Raw genomic sequence first — 22621 nt, 5'->3', positions numbered from 1 at the left:
AGGGGTAAACTGTTAACCACAGGTAAATCTAGGTAGGTAAAGTACATTCTGGGTATCATTTGTTCCATTTTTGCAACTTTTCAGTAGATTTGAAATCATTGCCAAGTAAAAAACTTCCTAAAAATTATAGTGTATGCATATACGATGGTTTGGTTTTCAATGCATGGGGAAATTACTGGGGGCTGGGAGGCAGGAGGCAGGGGGTGGGTGGCATATGCTGTTGGTGTCTAGTGGGCAGAGGCCAGAGAGAGGTTGCTGAACACCCCATGATGCACACACAGGGCAGTCCCCACAACAAAAACTTATCCAGTGCCAGACGTCAGTAATGCCACAGCTAAGAAACCATGATGTGGAATTCCACGTGATGATGGGAATGAACTATACCCAGCAATACCCGAAGGCTGAATGTCATAGAAAATGCTGGCAGACACACGTGCTATGTGAGCCCATTGACATGAAGCTCAAGAGAAGCCTGAGGCTGTCTATGGTGGCAGAGATCAGGACAGTGGGAAGGGACATAAGACCAACTTCGAAGATGCTGGAGATGTTCTATATCTAGGTCTGGATGATGGTTATAAAAGGAGACACATGGAAAAATTCTGTGAGGTGTAGTTTTAATATTTTGTTTACTTTACCTTACATAAGTCATACCTCAGTAAAATGGTGTAAAAATAAAGCTGCTGTCATTAAAGTGCCAGATTTGAATGCCAGATATGCTTATGGAGAAACCATTCTGCCAACCACGATATTTTCATATGTATTTTTTAGCTTCATTGCTGGGGTACTTGTCAGGGCAGGATGAGTGCTTTAACTCTGGTTTTCCCTGCTGCTTATCCCTGACACACACATCATAAAAGCTGATTTACAACAGCCTAATCACTTCCAGAACCTCCCCAACCTGAAGGCGGAGAGGACAGGACAGCAACCAAGGATGATGAATGAGTCGTCGGAGCGGATGAACTCCATCCAGTAGGGAAGGAAAAGATTCTTCCAATTACAGGGAGAAGCAAAAACTATACAGGTGGGCATATGAGCTTTCCCGGCTTTCTCCTCCAGCTCCGGAGTGGAATCGGCGTCAGCGTCAAGAAGCCAGCAAATACCATAAATTCCCAAACAAGCCGTTTTCCTGACCCTGTCATTTATAAGCCCCTAAGTCAAGCATTTCTGAGGACATCCCATGTGTGAACAGATTCTTTTTTCGATGAGGAGGTCAGCATGAAGATGGGCAGCTTCTGTCCTGCTGGGAGGTGATCTTGCCCTCTCTTGTTGTACTTCTGTGTTCTGGGCAATCTTAGGATAACCCTAACCACCTTGGCCCTCCCCAGAAAAGAAACATGCTTCTTCAAGAACAGGAGGGGCCCGTTGCTCAACTCACCACCGACCACTATCACTTACCCCAAACATAGGCTATTCCCTGGGGGATACGTGGGTGGAATTGGAAATGCTACCTGCACAGTGCAGACATCATTAATACATTTATTTACTTACTAATAAACCTTCTTTTTTAAATATTTTATTTATTTATTCATGAGAGACACACAGAGACAGAGAGAGAGGCAGAGGGAGAAGCAGGCTCCATGCAGGGAGCCCGATGCGGGACTTGATCCCGGGACCCCAGGATCACACTCTGGGCCAAAGGCAGGCACTAAACCGCTGAGCCACCGAGAGATCCCACTAATAAACCTTCTTATTGATTAACTCAGACTTTTCCCCAGGGTCTTCCTGCACACAGAACATGAACAGAATGGCCAATGTTGCCCACTGATGAGCAACAATCATGTATTTGCCCTTAAACAGGTGTCTCTGTGGTTAATTTCAATATTGGCAAAATCCAGAGTCCTTATGCAGACCTCAAAGCCCTCAGGTCTCTCCAAGATCACCCGCTGGATGCTCTTCCCAGCTTACTTGGTTTTAGCTACATCTACACACCCACCTGCAAGCTCATTCCAGCCCTCTTTGGAAAACTCTCCCCTTGTATGGCTGATTTCTGCAGATCATTAATGTCACCTCTTTCAGAGATACCTGTCCTGATTATACTTTCTAAAGTAGCAAGTTGTCCCCCTCAACAACCAGTCACTTTGTAGCCTTGACTTTTAAGGGCCCCACCCTGACTAATTTTTTTAAGTTCCTATGTTTGCAGTTGAATGGATGTCTCCAGGGAGCAGGGATCATGTCCCCTGTTCACTGGACTCCCCCTGAAATAGGAGTGCCCCACTGGTGCTCAGTAAGTATTTATGGAATTAAGGTCAATGAATCCTCACTCTGCCACAGCTAGGAAGAAGCAGCTGCCCTCTGACCTGGAGTGGGCCAGGACTTAAAGAACTACCAATGGTAATTCGGATGGGTGGGATGCCAACCGTCAAGAACAGAAACACACGGTCACACATGTCAATCTCATTGTGGTGCTCTGTTATACGGTCTACCATCTGGGGCTTCTCCAATTTTAAAGTTGAAGAACGTGTGGTTTATAATTAGCTCCTCGATCTGCACAAAGTGTTTGGGTTTATTAATCATAGCTCTGGAGATGTGTTTAAATTAGCAGCTTCCATGCCCCCAAGACTATCACAGATCACACCTCAACTTGAGAAACCCTCCTTCTTTCCCTGTAAGTTGAACCAGAGAGCTACTTCCTGGCTGGGTGACTTAGGACAATCTTTGAGCCTCTAGAGGCACATCTCTAAAATGGGTATAACAAATCTGAGTTCAGGGATCCCTGGGTGGCGCAGCGGTTTAGCGCCTGCCTTCAGCCCAGGGCGCGATCCTGGAGACCCGGGATCGAATCCCACGTTGGGCTCCCGGGGCATGGAGCCTGCTTCTCCCTCTGCCTGTGTCTCTGCCTCTCTCTCTGTGTGTGACTATCATAAATAAATAAAAATTAAAAAAAAAACAAAAAACAAATCTGAGTTCAGAAGTTGTAGTGACATTAGATGAGGAGAAATGTACTCTTCCTTATTAAGACTCATCACAATTGTCATAACTTTGTGTTGTCTCTATTTCACCTTCAACTCCTCGGCTGGTCTAGAACCTCCAAGAGGGCAGGAACTGACTCCTGTTTGCTAGCCCCCATCTCACTGCCTGGTATTGTGGTATTCTGTATGCTGGAAGAAAGTAGTAAGCAAGACCCCAAACTGCCAATGAAAGGAAGGATGTCCCAAGATTTTTATACCCAGCCAACTGTAAAGGCAAACAAATGCCTGAAGGTGTGATTTCTATGAATGAATGAGTAAATGAATGAATGAATCCGAGAAAGATGACCCACACAGGCCAGACACATGGCAATGTTCATTGAAGATGAGCCACTCTTAAAATAATTTGTGTCTCCAAACTGCAGCTGGGGACTACTTCTCTACACAGAGGAAATTCAACTCTTTATTCCATTTGGGCAGCATGAAACTCAGTGTCATATCACTGCATATTGATAGAGTCCAACCAAATGGGGCTCTAAATGTCACTCTCTCCTGCTGCAATAGACACTTTTCTTGCTGCCCAAGCTACGATGTGTGCACATGCATGCCTGCAAGCAGGGTGTGGTGGGGGAGGTGGAGATTGCAAACTAAATTCTCTGGGAAGCCCATACAGTCTGACCTCACATGTGGCACTGGCATGATCACAGTGCCCCAACGCGTTCTGGAGAACCTGGCTGAAGCATCCCATGTGACTGCATGAGACATGGATGTTAGGTCCTTCCTTCTCCAGTGGGACTCTGTTTTACTAATAGACAAAGAGAGTCTTTGCCTCTCCAAATAATGCAGAATTTGTGAGAGGTGCTACACCGTGACTGTGAAACTAATGGTCTGCCTTTATCCTTATCTCAGCGATCAGTGTGGCCAGGAGCTACACAAATGTCCAGGGGCTGTAGGTTTCCAACAACATCCGTAGGCCTTGCCCCACAAGGGGAGGTCCACGCAGGATTTAGTCCACGCTTCTCTGTGGTTAAACTGTCAACACGAAGCTCCAGCTGGGGTGCTGTAAGCAATGCCAGCATGTCAGTCTGAGCAATATCCCTGCACGGCAAATGGAAGGTCTCGGAGAAGCCAATGACAGCAAGAAAAATCAATACCCTCAAAGAATGCCCTGGGTCTGATGGAAGAAAGACAATCTTTGTGGTGTTGCCTCTCTCTATTATGAGAACAGAAAGTACATGCTCGAGTCCAGAGAGACGACAATGCAGACTTCAAGGTAACAACAGCCCTTTTGCTACATCTTTCCATTCCTTATTTATTGCCTTTCTAGTCCTATTTCTCCCCTCCACAGAATCTGGCAGAGAAAGACATAGTAGTGTTTCTGCCAACCTAAATGGTGCATTCTCATTTTACGTCTCAGTGTAGTAAAAGAAAGAGTAACTACTCACCTTAGACCTCTAGACATTTACAACTCACACTGATGATTTAGTTCACTTGGAGGAAGGTTTTCCCTATATGACTTTTTAATTTTTTTTCCCCTGAAGTAGAGATATGAATAGGAACTGTTTGGAACAGGAATTTGGAAACTAAAGCCCATGGTCCAAATTCAGATTACTAATTGTTTTTGTAAATAAAGTTTTATTAGAATGCAACTATACCTATTCATTTGTATATTGTCTAGAACTGCTCTCCCACTATAATGACAGGAATAAATAGTTGTGACAGAGACTGTATGACCTACAAAACCTAAAATATTTGTTATCTGGTCCTTTCTAGAAACTGTCAACCTCTGGTTTAGAACGGGAATGTGCTGGGAAGCTGTCTCAAGCCTAAGCATCCCCAAAGTCGTGCACTCTGCACAGTCTAAGTCTCTCAGAGCATGAAAAAAAAAAAAAAAGTCTTTGAGGGACAAGCTGATTCAAGTGTGTCGGGGGTGGGGAAGGTAGACTGATCGGATCCCTTGGGATCCCCTCTTTCCAACTAAGTCAATTGATTTCATCAACACTCTGAATTTCAAATTGGCAACAGCTGGAGAGAAGCTGTCATCTGGGCAGTGGAGTTTAACCACCACCACATGTTCCTTAGTGACAGGGCACAGAATGTTTGAAAAGAGTAGGACAGGGAAGGCTGAGGGGTGAGGCTGGCAAGACAAGGAGAGGGAAAAGGAAAGGAAGGGAGAGATTATGGACACACTCAAAATTCCTCGCTACTAAGAGTGTGGCCTGTGACCAGTGGCAACGGCATCCTAACCCGACTTGCAGAATCCCGACCTGCATTTGCACTGGAGCCTCTGGTGATTCACATGCCCTTGAGGGTTAGAGGAACACTGTGCCAGAGTTGTGACAGAGTTTCAGGGACAATCTGCTTTGCAACTAAAGGCCTTTAGACACCAGGCAACCCCACACCCTCAGACACTGATTCAGGGTTTCTCAACTATTAGCATCTTAGGCAGGATCTTTTTTTTTTTTTTCCTGTGTGGGAGCTGTTGTATGCATCGGAGGATGTTTAGCACCATCCCAGCTCGGCTCACTAGATGCCAGTAGCACACCACCCCAGTTGTGACAACTTGCAATGTCTCCAGACACCGCCAAATGTCCTGTTGGAGTACAACTGCCCCAGCTGAGGACTACTGCTCGAATAGATCAAATCTCCCGGAATTGGGATGCTTCTGATTATAGCCTAAGGACTCTGGTTCCTGATCTTCCAGCAAAACTGGGTTAATCCTGCTCCACCCCAAATGCAAACATGAGTCTGACCACCAGATGCGGCGGGGGGTAGGGTGGGGTGGACACAACACCCTCTCTTTCTAGAGAAGGCTTTGTGCTTTCCACAAGGTTGGGGGTGGAACGTCTCCCAAATCGGGGAATTGCAAAGTTGTTTTCTAATTTCCCCTTAACAAACCCACTCCTGACAGTCTGTCTCTCCCTCAGTGGGTTTCAAGAGTTCCCTGTGGCTAAGGCCTTCACTGTCTCATTCTCCTCCCCCATTTGAAGCTTTTGAAATCTCAAGGCCTGAGGCAGCTCTCTTACTTCCTTACTCTGGACACCAGCCTGTCTAGTGGGTCCCCAGTGACGAGCTGGTCATAAGTGGTTACAGTCACGTGTCTGCCATCTGCTCCTGTGGTTCCAGGAAAAGTGCTGGCAGACGCAAGAAACAATTTCCTTCAGGCAGCTGCTGCCGAGAGGGAGGCTGAGGCAGGCTGGGGGGGAGAGGCGCACGCTTCTGACTTCACACCTCCCCGCTGCCTGCCTGGGTCCCCCTCCAGGGAAGGGCCACTTCTCCATCCCTGACCACTTGGGGAGACTGACCCACAGTAAAGCACAGCTGCTTTATAACCAGCTGGTTCTAAAGAAGCCCATGACCAATGCTGGTTTCCCCAACAACAGAGGCATTGGTTTTTAGCAGCATTCATTCCAGAGACTTGTCTTTGAGCCAGAGTAGTTGGGAAGTGACAAGTGTCACAATAGGACTAAAACCACTCTTTGTGCAGACCCAGGACAGTTACAAAATAGAGGCCGGTCAAGATCAAAACCCCGATTCAGACTGGAGGTCCCTTCCCTTCTATCTGCTGAATTGCTCATTAACTTCCCAACAAAGTTACCCCAATAAAGACCGATGTGTAAAACACAGTGAAGGGGCAGACCAGGAAGTAACATTTTTAGAAACATGTGGGGTCAATTTTAACTCCTATTCAGCTCCGTGGGGGATTGTGGCTGTGTAGCCACAAAGCCTATTGCTAATTGAAAGGATGCATAAAAAATTCAAACCAGGTGAAGACTGTTTGCCAGGGTTTGCTCTGGGCTCCTGCTGACCCCATGCTGCTTTCCAGAATCCATTTACCCAAGTCAACAAGGAGACCCACACTGGGGTCCATGCTTAGGAAACACTTGACATGGGGCAGAAGCTCAATGGCTCTCCAGGGGCAGAGGGTGGGCAGCCAGGGACTTGGAGATCCATTTGGGTTCTTTAAAGGTTCTAGACAAAGCCCTGCCACTGCCAGGCTCTGTGAACCAGGCCCTTTTGGGTGACACCTCGAAAGGATATTATACTGTACACAAAAGACAGATAACCCAATCAGCATATCATGATGTACAGCTATTACAGACAGTAGTCACAGGAGGGAGGAAGCGCAACACTCTAACAGGGAGTAAAAGACTAGCTCTACCTAGACTGAGCATTGGCAGAGAACCCTGCGCTGGTGGGTGATAATTATCCTAACACCTAAAGCATGGGAAGGAGCCAGCCCCACCAAGAATGAGAGAAAGCATTCCAGGCAGAGGGCATGAGAACATTCTGTACCAGAGAAAGTTTTGAGTGCTCTAAGAAGTGACAGTAGGGCAGTGTCACCGGAACACAGTGCACACAGTGTGTGTCGTCCTCAGGCAAGCTCCTGGCTGGCTTTGTGCCTCAGTTCCCTCACCTGTAAAATGGGAGTAAGAGTGGACTCCACCTCATTCGGGTGACAGTGAATATTTAGTGGTGCTGGTGCGGTGACATCAGATGGATTATTCTCACTTTCACCTATTTGTCACTTTTCAAGTATTTTTCTGCATGTTGTCATATATGAAATTGCTGGGCATTGATATGCAAGGTTTTCAGGTGGGTAACAGAGTGCTGGAATCATGCACCTAAGGTCACACGGCAGCCACTTCACAACTACTTCCTGCCTTTTATTTTTGTGAGTAGAAAGAGTACAAGGAAGATGGCCACAGGGCTGCTAGAGATCTGTGGGACAGGAGGCAAAGAGAGAAGTAAAGAACTGCTCTCACAATTGAGCTTTGAACCAGTGGCCACAATTCAAAAAATCTTTTTCATCAATGGATAATTTCCTATTGCATAAATATGAATTATCGCTACTCATAACAGCATGGATGAATCTCATAAAGTGAAAGATGCCAGATACAAAAGAATACAAATAGTACGATCCCACTTATATAAAATTAAAAACCATCCCAAACGAATCCAACCTATTTGAACTTAGGATAGTGCTTGCTTTGGAGATGAGGGAGGGGCGGAGGGTGAAAGGGGCTTTGGGGAGTTTCTGTAGCCCTGGTGATGGTCTATTGCTTGACCAGAGAAGTGGTGCCAGGAGTGACATAATTCATTGAGCTGCAACTTATGATTCCTGCACATCTCTGCTTGTTACACACCTATCAAATGTTTATTAAAAATTACCACAAAGAGAGGCAAAGATATACTCATGACAGTTTGAACGGTGAATATGTGTCACACACTCCCCTTCTGGTGTACTAGACTGGTAAGGCTAGTACCTGTGGGTCAAACTGGCAGCTAATATGCTAGGCCTTGTTCAATTTCTTTCTTTCCTCTTTAAATTGGAATGCACGGGGACCTTCACCACCTATGGGCTCATCCCCGGGCACATTTACACACTTTAACCTGCCTGTCCACAAGCCTCTCTTCCCTCTTAGGCACATGCATTTCCCACCAGTGTGGGCCAGCTTGACAATAGGGTAGAAGTTTGGTTTATGGACTTGAGGGGCAGTACTCTTTTAAGCTTGGGATCTTTGCTTCTCAAGATCCTATTTACACATAGCTGGGAGTTGACAAAGTGCTGTTCTTAGCATAAAAGTTCATGACATCATGTGTGATGGAGCCAATTCCTGGACTGACAGATGGGCGACAAGATACAATGAAGCACAGGTAGATGGAGTGGCTTTCAAAGGGATGGGTGGATGGCACGAAGAGCTGAAAGGGCAGGGAGGGGATAGAAAGTGGATGAATGAATAAATGCACACAAAATGATGTGTAGAAAGAGACATGGTTTCGGGATTTTTATCAAGCTCTTACAAATTCAAGCTACAGAATACAGTTCTTGGGTAAGAATTAAATTTTCAAGGAATCATTATTACTTCTATTATTAATTTACACTTAAGATACTCTTCACTGGTGCCTCCCTCCATGTCTGGAGGGGAAGGCAGGATGGTAGAAGACGAAGAACTGAAAAAAGGGGAAAAAAAAGATGAGCAACTTGCCCAAAGTCATGGATGAGGTAGGGAATCAGTGACAAAGGCAGGGACTGAATTAGTTCTCCAGACTTCCAAAGGCAGCTTCTTCTCAAACTTGAGTGGGCATGCAAGTCACCCAGGGATCTTCTTAAAATGATGATTTGGCTCCACTGTCTCTGGGGCTGGCTCCGAGATTCTGAAATTCTAACAAATCCCCAGGGTGATGCTGATGTTGGTGGTCCACAGGCCCCACTTGAAACAGCAGTGGCCTGGGTCCTATCCTTTATTGTGAATTTGGAAAGAAAGCCTGGTTTCCCTTGTTCCTCCTAACACATCCAGGAAGGTGTGGATCCCAGACCAAGCAGAGGACTGTTCCTGAGCATGTAATGCCCCCAAATCTCTGGCCAGGGAACCAAAGAACTCTGACAAAGAGGGAGAGAAAGTATGATCTTGCTCTACCCTGTTCCCTTCTTCTCCACTCATTGACATAAATGAAGCTGCCACCAACCTAATTCCCTGCATCGGACCAGAGCACAGCCAGGACTGAGTTCTTAGAAAGCAGAAAGACACTGAACCTGGCCGTGCAAACTTCCCTTCCTGCTCTCGATCTGTGCCCTTCACCAGGCTTCCTGAGGCAGCTTGGGCTTGGCGAGACTCACCCTCCACGCAGATGGGAGAAGCAGCTGCTAGCCCAGGAGGAGCTGAGAATCCAGAGTTCTCCAAAGCACTCAAATCTCTCTCCTCCTCCCTTGCCAATCGCACACATATCCCAGCCTGGGAGTTAAGGAAGCTGTTCCAAAGTGTCCTCTCCGGATTATTCGAAAAAGGATTCTGTAAGCACTTAAATTGGGCAATTTCTGAAGCACTTCTCCAAACCTTTAACTGGCTTCAGTGCAGTAGGAAGTACAAGAAAGAAGATACTTTGACAATAGGTCCCCTCCCCCACCTTGCTCCACCCTCATTCAGAAGGATACATTTTTGGGAAACAGTGGCTTAACATTGATTTCCTGTTAAAAGCCAAACATATCTGCTTACAATTTCTATCCCTGTCACTGGAACAGTGCCACGGGCAGTGGAAATGGAAGGTTAAGGCAAAAAGAAGATTATCAGTAAAATTGATCCTTTATTAAGAATTTTTAAGTTTTGGGGATCCCTGGGTGGCGCAACGGTTTGGCGCCTGCCTTTGGCCCAGGGCGCGATCCTGGAGCCCCGGGTCGAATCCCACATCGGGCTCCCGGTGCATGGAGCCTGCTTCTGTCTCTGCCTCTCTCTCTTTCTCTGACTATCATAAATAAATAAATTAAAAAAAAAAAAAAATCCAGGCTTTCCTGAAGCCCCTGGAAAGAAGTTCCAGATTTCTAAAAAAAAAAAAAAAAAAAAGAGAAGATTTTTTAAGTTTTGTTAACCATGGGTTTTTGCATGATTTTTGATTTTTTAAAAAAAATATTTTATTTATTTTTTCGTGAAAGACACAGAGAGAGAGAGGCAGAGACATAGGCAGAGGGAGAAGCAGGCTCCATGCAGGAAGCCTGATGTGGGACTTGATCCCCGGACTCCAGGATCATGTCCTGAGCCAAAGGCAGACGCTCAACCACTGAGCCACCCAGGCGTCCCCATGAATTTTGATTCTTAAAATACCACAATGAACTACTGCTTATCTTTTTTTTTTTTTTTTTAAGATTTTATTCATTCATTCGATAGAGAGCATAAGGAGGGGGAGCAGCAGGCAGAGGAAGAGGGAGAAGGGAGAAGCAGACTCTCTGCAGAGCAGGGACCCCGATGAGGAGTTCCATCCCAGGACCCAGGCATCATGATCTGAGCTGAAGGCAGATGCTTAACCGACTGAGCCACCCAGATGCCCCAAACTACTGCTTATCTTGATTACTGTGTTTTTGGCACCCCTTCCAATTATGTACTCACAGACATGCCTCATGCCTCCTCCTGGTCCATGCCTACCAGACAGGCCACTCTCCTTTTGCCTTATTCAAACTTTTCATTTCCTTTGTGAAATTCCATGGATTGTACATTTCCTATAAACTGTGTTTACTGGGGTGGTGAAAAAGTAATTGGTCTGGATAGGGAAGGGCCTCGAGTCTAGTCACGGCTCTGCTGCACATGCCAGGAAGACTGAATAAATCATTTCCCCCCTCTGAACCTCAGCTCCTCTTCTGAACCTGCACTAGAGATTCTCCAACCTTCTCCCAGCTGAGAGTCTGTGATTTTTTTCTTTTTTTGAGATGTTCAAAAGGCTTGTCTTTTGTTTCTATTGAGATATTTGACATTGTATTAGTTTTGTATTGGTTGTATTAGTTTTGGGCGTTCAACACAATGATTTGATATATGTATATATTGCAAAGTGATCACCACAATAGTCTAGTTAACGTTCATCACCATATCAAATTTCAGGTTTTTCTTGTGATGAGATTTTTAAAATCTTTCTCTTAGCAACTTTCAAATATAGAATATAGTACTATTAACTACAGTCACCATGTTGCATAAATATATCCCCAGGACTTACTTTTTTAAATTAAAAAAAAAAAATTTGAGAGAGAGAGAGACAGCACCTGCAAGTGCATGTGCAGGGGGAGGGGCAGAGGGAGAGGAAGAGAACTCCAAGCTAACTCTGAGCGGAGTGTGGAGCCCAACATGCAGCTCAGTATCACGACCTTGAGATCATGACATGCGCTGAAATCAAGAGTTGGATGCTTAATCAATGAGCCAACCAGGCACTCCCCCAGGACTTACTTATTTTATAACTGGGCATTTGTACCTTTTGACCCCCTTTATTATTTAAAAAAATTTTTTTTGACCCCCTTTATTAATTTCTGTGAAAGTTTGTGATTTTGATTCTATGATCCAAGACAGATACCTCCCATTATGGGATCAGCATTGATTACCATATAGGTACCAGAAAAGAGCCTAATCCCTAAAGGAATGTGGATTCCCCGATCAAACAATCAAGGAGGTAAATGAGAGAGCAAAGAGAAATACTGAAGTGTTGTCTGAAATGAAAACACTTAGGAGGTTCCCTAAGTCAAGGAACATTTAAGGATGTAGTCCATTGACCGAAAGAAAAGAGAGGAGAAACCTAAACCCAAGATTTGTGTATTTCATCACTGCTTGTTATGTCAAACCTATTGCTAGCTCACGAGTGGATCCTATTATACCCGCTAGCATGTGCTTTGTCCCCAGAAAGCCAAAATGAAATGGCCAAGGCTCACTTTAAAATAGACTGTGGTCCTGACACTACCTGTTTCAGAATCACCTGTGCGTCTTGTTCAAATGCAGTTTCCTGGTTCTTGTCCCAGACCTACTGCATCAGAATTAATGGGAATGGAGCTCAAGATTGAATTTTCAGCAAGTGTTTTGGTTGATTCTGATGCCTATTTCAAATTTAAAAACCCACTGCTTTGAAGTCAGATGAATGTGAATAAATAAACAGGTCAGCCCCCCTCACTAGCCAGCAACCTTGGAGTTCAGAGTCTGAAAAGCCGCCTGTTATATAACTCTGCCTCGCTAGTGCCAAGCAAGGTGCGAGGATTCTGCAACCTGCCAAGCCCTGAGCTGCTTTCAGACGCAGGATTTCCAGGACAGTTTGTGTTACCTTTCCCACCAGATCTTGGCTGGTGAAGACTGATGACTTAATTCCCCAGCCCCTGTCACTAAGTGTGGTCCCTGTGCCAACCCAGCCAGGGTGGATGGCAACCCAGCTCCTCTGGAAACTGTTCAGATGGCTAGCTCCCGAGAAACCCATCAGGCTGATGGAGAATGTAGAGAGGGAGGGATTTTACTTGGTCTGGCTCCAGCCCTTGGGCCATCAGAGCTGTTCTCTGCTCTGCAAGCACATAAAACCCCCAAATATCAGAGCAGATAGGTGACCACACTGGGCATGTTCTATAGTCCTCGTCTTCAAGCATGATTTGGTCTTACCAAGTGTCCAGCTCAGAGGACCCAGTCTTTCAATTGAAAGTACAAATTTACACTACCTAGAAGAGGGCAATTTGGCAGCATCTATAGAAACTTGCAATGGGCATATCCTTTGATCCAGAGGTCCCACTTCTGGGGATGTATGCTATGGAAAAACATGAACAAGCACACAAATACAAAGAATCTGCCCTGAAACACAAATCGTACCAGTGAAAAACTGGAAAAAACCCAAGTGTTCAGCAATAGGGGATGTGTTAAAAGAACGTTGGTACAATCATACAATGAAACACTATGTCGCTTCCTTTAAGTTAGAACTATCTACACCAACAGAGAAAGATGAACAAGGTCTACTGTTAAGTAAAAAAAAAACAAAAAAAAACAAAAAAAACAAATTGCAAAATGGTATGATGACTTTTTTTTGTTCATAATTATTTAGCTGTCAGTGTATGCCCAGAGACAAATACTAATGGAAAAGTCACCTACTGGTGGGTGGATGCAAATTAGGTTGCAATTTCAATTTCAATAGTACAATTGACCTCTGAACCACACAGGTTACAACTATGCAGGGTCCACTTATACACAGATTTTTTTTTTTTTTTTGGATACAGTGTAGTGCTGTAAAGGTTTTCTCTTTTCTAGTTTACTTTATTGCATAAACCTAGTATGCAATACATTTAATATAAAAATGTGTTAAACTATTTGTGTCATTGGTAAGACTTCCAGTCAACAGGAGGCTTTGAGTAGTTAAGTTTAGAGGAGTCAAAAGTTATGTACAGACTTTCAACTATACGGGGATTCGGTACCCCTGGCCCTGTGTTGTTCAAGTGTCAACTGTTTACATTTCTCTAGTCTTCTAATATTTTAAAAACTATTTTTGTTTGTAATTTAGAGAAGACAATAAAATTACATGGAAAAAGTTGGGCGCTCATCCCTTTTCACCTTGGCCCACTTCTCAGGAGAGCTAGAGGCAAGATGCTTTTTCTGGGACCGAAACGGAGCTCAGGACAAGGATATTAAGCACAAAGTCTACCTCTTATAGAACACTACAAGATACAGCAAAGACAACAAATTCTACCCCAAATCTTGTGCTAAGTTAATTGGAACTGTTTGCGATGGGAAAATATCCATAGTTCACATGGAGGCATGGGAAATCTGGGCTGGTTGTTCCATATCTCAAACTGTCCCATCACTACCCACACCTTTACTCCAAAGCTCTGAGCCCCAAAGGACATGCCGCCTCTATAGCTGGTTTTAAGTATGAGCCAGAAGGACATTTACCAGTGGTCATCACTGCTAGTCATACAACGCTGTATAAGAAACTGTGTCCTGGTAGTTAAAGGCTCTGGACTTGGGCTGCCTCTCTCATTCGCTATGTGATCTTGGACAAATCCCTTAACCTCTCTTAGCCTCTGTTTTCCCATCTGTAAAATGGAGGCTTATTTGTTCAACAAATATTTCATGAATTCGTACCATGTATGAGAATTAACAAATATCCACCATGTGTCAGACAAGTGGTCCCAGCTGCTGGGGCAACCAAGGCAAAGGCAAACCAGATGCAAGTCTCTGCCCTCAAGCAGCCTTCCTCCCAGTAGGTGAGGGAGACAATCAACAAAATAAGTGTTAAGTGGCAAACAGTGCTAAATGCTATAGAGGAATGTAAGGCAGGGAGAGGGGAGGGAAGCATTCTGTGGAGGGTTGCATCAGGGAATAGGAATAGACCTCACCTTACAAAAAGAGCTAAAGGATGTAATGCTCTAGGCATAGCCCCATCCATAGCAATTAGTCATTAATGGCTTTACTACCAAGACTACCATTGTGACCACCACTGTCCACCTCCTCCCCCACCTCTGCATCCAATTCCTGTCCTTTGTAAGTTTTGGTCCATTGATTTTCACAAGAGGTACCTTTTTGTGTATTTACCGTGGACAAGGCATGCCGCTAAACAACTGTACATATCCAACCTCATTTGATTTTCATGAATCCCCTAAGAGTACGTTTTGTTACTTCTGTTTTTTTCAAAAGAGGAATTTGAGGCTCAGGGAGGTTGTGCAGGGAGGGACAGTGTGGTGGTGGCGGGGAGATCACACAGAAAGCATTCGAATCCGAGTTGGCCTGACTGAATGCAGAGCTCTTCGGCCTCCCAGGCCTGAATGCTGGGACCCACCTGCCCAGCTTAGAGCAGACAATGTCTTTCCTGGGAATCCAGCAACCGAGCCCACATGCCCTATAGCACCACTTCCTGCCTGGTGAATGGTGGCGGGCGGCCCATGATGCTGAAGACAACTGACTGAGGCAAATGTGGAGTCCTGACAAGCTTTCTCTCTCTTGGTCCTACTTTGTGATTTGGGGTCTCCCCATAAACAGACTCAGGAAGTGGGCAGTAGGCACCGATTAAACTAGAACCCTCAGCTAGGGAGTCGGGGTTGAGTGCGAGCAGATTAATTAAACAGTTGAGGCTAGATCTCTAGATGATTCCTGCATAGATTATATGATTTAAAAAGTTCCCCTTGTTCCTTTTCATGCTGCACTTTGGGCTGCCCCCATGGAGAGAGCCTCCAATCTCACAGAGATGAGGTGCTGGTGGCAGAAGATGAAGAGCAGAAAGAGGAGAAAGGAAGCAGGAAGGCTGGCGTGGTCTGAGAGTGCCCACGGCCAATCAGTAGGGCAAGGAGTGCTACTTGCTCTCTCCATGCCCAGCGCCATGGAGTCCCTGCAGCTGGTACAACACATACATGGAACTTCTCCCTAGGGAGAAAGAAGCTTCTGGAGACAGAGTCGACCTCCGTTGCTAAGAGGTTGTAGGGGTTTTGGCAAAGTCAAGCCAGGGATCATCAAGGTGGGGATTGGTGTGGCTATGTTTCCCTGGTGCAGGGAGAGATGTATAGTCAGGGAGGGCTATGGGCACTTTAAAAGGCATATTCAGGGCAGCCCAGGTGGCTCAGTGGTTTAGCGCCTGCCTTCGGCCCAGGGCCTGATCCTAGAGTCTCAGGAGTCCCATGTCAGGCTCCCTGCATGGAGCCTGCCTCTCCTTCTGCCTGTGTCTCTGCCTCTCTCTCTCTGTCTCTCAAGAATAAATAAATAAAAATCTTAAAAAAAAAAAAGAAAAGGCATATTCAGCCTCTGCCCACTAGATGCAGTAGCATCCCACAATCCATTGTGACAAATCAAAATGTTCCCAGACACTGCCAAATGTCCTGTGAAGAGTAAAATCTCCCTCACTGAGAAGCACCAGGTTATGTTTACAAGTTCAGGACTTAAGCGTGTGGATTTTGGTTCAGGCCATCGGCTGTACTGTGATCCTGAACATGTCATTCAACACCTCCAAGTCCTGGATTTCTTATCTGTGAAATGGAGATGATATGATATGTATGTTTTATGGCGTCATTATCAAGATTAACCAAGAAAAGTCTGCATTTCTAGTTAACACAGTGTCCCACTTAAGAGGCTTCACAGCTGTTGGCTCTATTTATGACAGTAGATCTTTGTTGCCTTGGGGATGTACAGAGGATGGTCTCCGAACAAGAGGGTGGGGGTGCAAAGAATGAGAAACTCTGGCGAGGGGGGGGGTGTGTGTGTCAGAGGCTTGTGTTTAGTGTGTTAAAAAGAGGGCATGCCTTATTCGTAAAACAACAAAACTTGGGGAACACCAATCAGAATCAGTACTGTTTGGGGCAGAGCCGCAGAGGCTCTTGGTTCTACTGGAACCAGGAAAAGCACTGAGCAGGAGGATGAAGAGGTGGGACTCCCCTGTCCCAGCGGGCTGCTCTCATCCTGCAATGGCAGCTAGGGAGGTTGTTTTGGCTGAGCCCAGGCTGGCTGCTGTGAGGAAGGAAAGCAAACAATGAAAGGTGTGGAAAATGATTTTTGGAGGGGCCTGTGGCCGCCAGTGGACTCTGTCCATTTTGGCTTCAAATGCTGATGACTCTCTGGAGAACCCTTCCCACCAGAGAAAGACCTAAGCTTTGTGTAAATACCCCCTTTTCAGGCACAATTAATAGGTGATGTTACTGACAGCTCCCCTCCTTCTTCTTCAGAGCTTTTAATCGATAGATGGAAATACGGAATAGTGGTTACATGTGTAGACCAGCAAACCCCATTAACTAGCTATGCGACCTTAAATTCTTTAACTCTTAGTTCTCTCATCTCCAAGAAGGGGATAATAGCTGTAACTGTTGTTGTTACCATTGTCGCTTGGCTTTTCCAAGTATTTTGATACAATACACGGGTCCTGAGAATATTCTGCATCTCTGCAGATGCGGAAACAACAAATACTTTTTAGTGTTTACTGTGATCTCTGCATTGTATTAAGTGTCTTCTCTTCTAATCCTATGACAGGGTTGATAAAGGCGAGGGAATTCGGGCTGGAGAAGTTTAGGTCATTTGCTCAAGGTCACAGAGCTGGTACCGAACAGAGCCAGGAGTTAACAGGTCTATCTGACTCTTGAGACTGTCACCTTAATAGCAATTTCTAGGCCCGCTGAGTAGGATTTGGTGGAGCAGAGATGTTACTAGACAACATTTTAGTGTGTTCATAAATGAGCACTCTCTCTCTGGAGATGTGGTACTTCATAGAGAGGAAGGGCCAAGCTAGGGCAATAAAAGTAGAACTACTTCACGGATCATCCCAGAAGCTAGAAACAAATGCACCTGATGAAGAATTTGGATTTGCCTTAAGGCTTTGCTTCTCAATCATGTCTCCCTGATAGAATTACTGGGGAGCATGAAAATATCCCTTTGCCCAAGCCAAATGCCAGACCAGTTAAAGTGGACTCTTAGGGATGGGGCCCAGACATCTGTATTCTTTACACTCCCCAGATGATTCCACGTGTGACCAAGATTGAGAACCAGTGTCTGAGTATTAGCATCTATGTTACATCTCACCAATAGGTGTCCAATCACACTTTCCTTGAGAAAGGATGGAGAAGACTTGGTGGTCACTTTCATTAGAGTAGGTGTTAAGTATTCACTCTAAACCTTTCGAGTTTGAGGTAGGAAATCCCATGAGACATTGGATCCTTTTTCCATGTTAATGGCAGCCAAAACATGTGATGGTTCCTGACATTTGCCAAGGATAAGCCTTGGTCACCACTCCGTGAATATGACCTAACTGTGAATTACTGAAGGTCCCATCTCTTGTCCCATCATAGTGATGAGATTCTAGAAGGGCAATGTCACATGACAATTTCCCTTACCAACAATATAAAATCCTCCTGCTGAACTTCTGGACCTTGACCTCAGAAAGGGATCTTGAGGAAAGGTGGAAGGTTAAGTGGAAGCCTTCTATAATTTTGGCAACATCCACAAGGGAAAAAATGACAGCTGCTCAGTTTTTCTTCTTAAACACCAACAAACATATCCAAAGAGCCCTGGAGTCTGTTTGCCAGGGCCAATACCGGCTAATTTGTGCGATAAGAAAGAAGGGGGTTTGTGAATCATACTTCTGCAGAGCATATGTTTTGAAGGATTACTGTTTACTTAAGGAAAGACTTTTGCATTAATCAGATTTATGCATTAGTTGCTTGGCTAAGCCTGGATACCTGGGGTAAAATTCAAATGTACTGCGTACATGAAACCCAGGATATGACTAAGTCAGAAATCAGCACTGAAAGTAAAAGTAAGCTACAGCAATAGAAAGATCAACAGAAAGAGTTCACAGACTTTTTTTTAACAAAACTTGTTTTAAATGGCACGTTCTCCCCTCACACTCTGTAACACATATTTTTGACCTAATGCTTCTTTGTACGCTTGCATTTACTTTCTCAACTCACTCTGCAAGTCATCTGACTTTTTCTACTTTAAGCACCCCACTGAAAAAGGGGACGAGGACAGTGTTCTCAGAGGGATTCCAGGAGGTTGAACTGGAGCCAGCCTCACAGGTCTAAATATAGTTCTCTCCCCCTTGACAACTACACTGGCCTGCTTTCAGTTGCTGGAACTGCACAAATGCTCTCTTGCCTCAGGGCCTTTGCATGTGCCATTCCTAAGGCCAATAGCCTCTTTTCCCTCCCCTTCTCTTTCTGTGCAAGGCCAAGTTCTTCTCCAATTCTTCGCTTAAATATCACTTCAGAGAGCTTCCAGATCATTCTTTTTAGGTGCTTAACCCTCAATATTCTCTATTCTTGACCCTGGTCATTTCCATCATGGCACTTATTACAAATGTCCATGTGTGTGTGTGTGTGTGTGTGAGTGTGTGTTGACTACCAGATTATAAACCATCTCCATCCTGTTCTCCCTGAAAGCTGCACCAATGGCTGGCTCTCTTACCCTCTGGCCTCTAGTGGGTGAGGCTTGACTCAAAGGAGGAGATCAGAAGGCAAAGAGTGAGCGAGGTCAAGGTTTTCCTCTGGGTCCCTCCGCCAGGCTGCAGGTTGCTTGTATTTCTCTCCCTGAGGCCTTACTTCCTGTGCCACCTATTTCCTGTGTGTGTGTGTGTGGGGGGGGGGCTGATCCCCAACAGAGACTGGGTCTGATTTATTCACCAATGTATAACTGACACACGGTAGGTGCGCAATAAATATCTATTGAATAAATGAATATAGAAGAATGAAGAATCAAGATTTTTAAAAATGTCTTTCTCTCCCCCATTCTGTTTCCAAAACAATCTTGAATTAAACCCTAGGGTAGAAAATAGATAAAACAGGGTTGTTGGGATTCTGGGTGGGTGGGAGAGACACAAAGCATGGTCTTCTTTTGAATGGCCACTCTAGAAACCCCGCATATTGGAGATCTATTTTGGGGAGAATGCCATGAAGGAGGATGTGGCATCTTCTGTGTATACAATTGAGGTGTGCGATATTAGGGGCTGGGCTGAGACTGAGTATTTCTATCTCAATGCTCCCAAGAGGACCTGGGGTTCAGCTGGTGAAAGGGGTGGTGAGGAGATGGTATTTATGTGCACCCATGGAAAAGTGTTGAAAATGCTTTTTTTTGTTGTGGTCTTGGGGCACAGAGGAAAACTGGAATAAAAAATGTCCTCTGACCTGAGGTGCTTTAGCTAATACTGCTAGATAAAGGTATGTGTCACCCACATCCCCCGACTACCAAGGCCCCACGCAACGAACAGATTCAGAGGGCAAAAAGGGACAGAGGGGCCATCTGCTTCTTGTGCAGCCCTAATCCTGAGCAGAAAGCAGGTCACAAAGGACAATGCTCAAGGTGACAGAAAGCCCAGCCACTTACAGGTCATGGTCCACTCAAGGATGGTGAGATCTGGGCTGCACTCAACAGTCTGGGGACCTCCGGATGGGCTGGAATTCCTCTCCCTGCCCTGGGGCCCGTCCCAAGCTTGAAAACACATCTGCAGCCAAGGGCCTGGCTGGGCTTGTTCCTGGGGCTGATAGTGATCTCCTCAGGAAACTTCCATTGTTGCCTGTCCCCATTGTCTCTCCCCTGCTCAGGGCCCCAAGCACGAAGCACAGCCTGTTTCTCATCCACAGATTCAAAGAACAAATTAACTCCTCTAAGCTGTGGCAAATGGGAATTCTCTGAGAAGTTAATTGATGCTGGGGGGAAGGGACATCAGTGAAGAAAGGGCTGAGGTCTGGGAGCTGGCAGGCCTTTCCGCACATGGGGGGGGGGGCGCTCCATTAGCGCTAATAGGTGTTACATGGGCATAATTAGGCCACAGATTATGGTGGCCTCTTTATGCTCAGATAAGGTTGGAGATGGAGATCCAGAGAGAAAGGGTTCGTCTTTCTTGCTGCAATCATTCCTGAAGATCCAAGCAGCAGAGCTCCCCACTTGTGGGTGTCAGTGTGGGTCTGGATTACGGACAGCTCCAGAACCGCCGCGCACCATGCCCATCCATCGATTCCAGCCTCTCCTTTCATCCCTGTACATCTGAATTCCATTCCATCTTTCCTCTCCTTGGTAAGTGAGCAATGGGCTGAGACACAGTTAAAAGGAAGGTGGCAGGAGGTCAGCACTCTGGGGCACCTGATAATAAAAATAACTCTCAAATATTGAGTTTGCCATGTGCCAGGCATGCAATTAAGTGCTTTCTGCATTTTACCTCATGCTTCACAACGGCCCCATGTGGCAGACATTTACATTCAGCCTCCAGGATGCTGAGGGGGTGAGAGATTTAAGCCACCAGCCCGAGGTCACACAGCCACAACAGTGTGGGATTTCAACCAGGTCAGTGAGATCCTTAAACACTAAACTCCAATGTGCGCTGCAGCTGGGGTCAGAGCAAGAAGCAAAAAGGACTCTTTCCCCAGCAAGGGTTGCTTTGGAAATGCCCAGCCTGTGTGTCTCCTTCACATGCCCTCAGGCCCTCCTCAGATGGGATCCTTCCATGGGGGAAGTAGTGATTTCTAATGTGAAACCCTGTGCTAGACCAGGCTTTCTCAACCTTGGCACTACTGTCTTATGGGAGCAGAGGACTCGGGTTGGGAGGCGAGGTGCTGTTCTGTGCATTGCCATCCCTGACCTCTACCAACTGGAAGCCACTAGCACTCTGCACCCCAAATTGTGACAATCAAATGCAGCACCTGAGTGGCGCAGTCAGTTGAGTGTCTGACTCTTGGTTTCAGCTCAGGTTGTGATCTTGGGGCCCTGGGATCCAACCTCGCGCCAGGCTTTGCCCTCAGCATGGAATCTGCTTGAGATTTCTCCCTTTCCCTCTGCCCATCTTGCTATTGCTCTCTCTCTAAAATAAATAAGTCTTAAAAATAATCTCTAGACATTGCCACACGTCCCCTAGCGTCCCTTAGCTGACAAAGTCCCTACCCCTCCCCACCTCACCCCTGTTGAGAACTGCTGACCTAGCCCACCATGCTCACACTGCAAGGGTGTTTGTGTATGAATGTGTATCCCCGGTAAAGGGGATCTCTCTCCTGGTGTTTTTACCTAGGACTCAGTATCCAGATATAGAGATGGAAATTTTTTTTAAAAATTGAGTTATTCTAGGCCATTCTCTTCACTCCTCTCCTTTTCTGCTCTCAGCTCAATCTGCTCCCAAGGAAGAGACACAAGTAAAGCCTGAACTGGACTTTTCTGCCTTTGAAAATCAGCACCTGTAACTAACTTAACAGGCAGCCCTCGGGTGGTCTGCTCCTGCCAGGCTGAGACATCCAGGCAAGGCCCACACTGCTCACTACTGAGCAGCAGAGTCCCTGCCAGGGACTGTCACACCAAGAGTGGTGCCATCAGAGTTGGAGTTAATCCTCACAGGTGGCCCTGGACTGATAACACCCTCAGTGGGGCAGGCGGGACTGGGCAGGATGCCGGACTCCAGGAAGCAAGAATCCCTTTATGCTTCGCACACTTGAGAGTCAAGCATCTGTTCCAACAAAAGGCCCAGAGAACAGAAATTCACAAGAGGACATTTTCTACTGCTTTCTGCAAAAAGCAAAATGAACACGTTTTTGCCCCCACTCCTTGGACATGGGAAGAACAAAAGAGAAAAGAGAAGACAGGAGCTGGGTCATCTGCAAACTGGGACACCAAACCCTTGGGTAGCCAAGAGTTGAGAAAGGCTCTTTTCTGGAACCAAGGAAAAGAATGGGAGAAATAGGCTCGTTTTAGTAAGTGGATGGGGAATTCAGCATGACATTTTTAAGCTGTTAAAAGCTGTTGTACTAAAGAAAACACTCGGCTTTTTCTTAGTAATTCTGTTGGAAGACACAGACTTTATCTTCTAGACGATGCCCCGCCTGTTTACTCAGCCTGATTTGTGACAGCTGCCTCCCAGAAACATGTCGGGGTCTGGTTTTGATTTGGGAAGGGCAGGCGGGAGGAGGTGCCTGGAGGAACATGGCTGGGAAAAACACAGACAGACAGACAGACAGACACACACAAAACTACCTGGGTGTTCAAGGTGAT

General features: G+C 45.8%; 1 protein-coding gene and 1 long non-coding RNA gene across 11 annotated transcripts in view; one reads left to right on the top strand and one right to left on the bottom strand.

The window, feature by feature from the left end:
- The window catches only part of PRICKLE2 (prickle planar cell polarity protein 2), a 321790-nt gene that overhangs the window by 9091 nt on the left and 290078 nt on the right, over window positions 1-22621 (bottom strand). The gene's annotated exons all lie outside the window — the stretch shown is intronic.
- Window positions 20004-22437, top strand: LOC140610044 (uncharacterized). Its single transcript, XR_012011822.1, has 3 exons — window positions 20004-20334; window positions 20449-20665; window positions 21743-22437. It is a non-coding gene; the product is annotated as an uncharacterized lncRNA (long non-coding RNA).

The sequence above is a fragment of the Canis lupus genome, chromosome 19, assembly GCF_048164855.1.
Source record: "Canis lupus baileyi chromosome 19, mCanLup2.hap1, whole genome shotgun sequence".
In the NCBI taxonomy this organism is placed as follows: Eukaryota; Metazoa; Chordata; class Mammalia; order Carnivora; family Canidae; genus Canis; species Canis lupus.
Note: the sequence above shows the minus strand (reverse complement) of the source record. Positions and strands in the feature narration are given on the sequence as shown.